The sequence below is a fragment of the Oryzias melastigma genome, linkage group LG7 (assembly GCF_002922805.2).
Source record: "Oryzias melastigma strain HK-1 linkage group LG7, ASM292280v2, whole genome shotgun sequence".
Classification (NCBI taxonomy): Eukaryota; Metazoa; Chordata; class Actinopteri; order Beloniformes; family Adrianichthyidae; genus Oryzias; species Oryzias melastigma.
The window spans coordinates 10,154,695-10,156,441 of NC_050518.1; the positions used below are offsets into that span (position 1 = coordinate 10,154,695).

The following is a 1,747-nucleotide window of genomic DNA, read 5'->3' on the forward strand; positions in this document are numbered from 1 at the left end:
TCGCCCTTCAGTAGCCGGGATAGGCTCCGGCACCCCCGCGACCCCGAACGGGATGAAGCGGTCAAGAAAATGGATGGATGGATGGATGCTATTTTTAGGGAATTTTGTGACTTTTTTTTTATTTTTAATGTGCGTTTACATAAAAAATATGCTATGTAATCATGGCTGTGATGAAGAAATAACCACAAACTTTATAACCAGACTGAGCGAGAATTCAAATAAATGGCTTACAGCATTGCCAGGAGATTAACCATGCAGTTTTGCAGCTCTCCCTTACACCAGGGCATTTGTCTTTGTCTCCTCATCCATTATCATACACTTTATCCTGACAGCTTGTTGTGTATCTTTTGCTTATACATAACCCCATAAGTTAACTTCTGAATATATTCAGAGCCTTTGGCTAACTCATGTTGTTGCTGTCCTGTATCTAAGCAAGCGTGTCATGTCACTGAGAGCAGGGCACATTCATTTTTCTTCACCACTGGTCCCAGTGGCTCAGCCTGAAGGACGCCCTCAGGCTTCCAAGCCAAGCAGTCATTCTAAGCTCAAAGCTGTGATAAATGATGAAGGCAGACCTAGACAGTTTTCTTTGAGTGATGTAAAGGTGTATGCATATGTGTGTGTGTGTTGTTGTTGTACAGTCTGGTGGAAAAATGACATTTTTAAATTTAAAGAAGTTCTTGTCAAAGTTCAACACTTCAGTGAAGGTCAAGGGTACTTTGTTGTTGCTATTGAAACTGTGATAATAGGGGTTTTAAAATTGCTTAATATTTTGCCACTATGGCCAAATTGACAAATGAAGTGATCACTGAAAAAGTATAAAACACAAAACTCTCATTGATATTTTTAACACAGTTTCCAGTTTCTTGTGCACAAGACATTCCCATTGAGATATGGAACTGATCTTTCACATCATCCATTGATTCTACATGGTAAAAATAAAGCATGAAGGGAGCGGACAAGCTGACCAATGAATAACGCTCTGACCTCATTCAGATTCTCGTTGCACTTGGTGGAACAAAGTCATATTTGGAGCAGTGTTGAGTTCACCCACCTGACAATCAAATAGACATGTTCCTAGTTATGGGTGGAAATGGGATTTAGTAAAATATGAGTAAACCGAATCCCTCCTGGAGTTGTCACTATAAAACAAAATACAGTGAAATATCCTTGGAAAAAACATGTTAAATAGTCTTATTAATTTAAACCTATTTTTTCTCCATACAGTTATTTGAAAAAAATAGGACACCCTAGGAAAGTGTGTATTTTTTCCCACATATTTGGATACATACACATTTAACATCAATTTGAACATCACTGAGTAATCCAAGTGGTATAACTTGACAAAAAATGTTAAACCTATTTAAAACTTTCTATGAAATTAAATTTAAAAAGAATGCAACTTCTGCTTATGTTTAAGTTTAGACACTTCACACTTTAGACACATTTAAGGGACTCGTATGTCTCACAAAAAAGTGTCTCAATGATGCAATTTTATCTAAAGGAGCAAAAATAGCTAATATGAGGCAGGAGGTCCAAACTTTGACCTCCATTAAAATGTGATTTTTTTTCTGATTTTTTTTTCTATAATTAGAATAATGTTAATGTTTTAGTTTGACTTTTTATCAAATCACTTCATCTTTTAGAATTTTTTTTAAAATAAGATTGGACATTGATATATGACAATTTTTTAAGAAAGAGCTGATTATTTAATGAGGGTGTCCTAATTTCTTCACATGACTGTAAG

General features: G+C 35.5%; 1 protein-coding gene across 1 annotated transcript in view; it reads left to right on the top strand.

Moving 5' to 3' along the window:
• cacna2d3a (calcium channel, voltage-dependent, alpha 2/delta subunit 3a) overlaps positions 1-1,747 on the top strand; it is a gene marked incomplete in the record, with an annotated part of 125,797 nt that overhangs the window by 79,353 nt on the left and 44,697 nt on the right.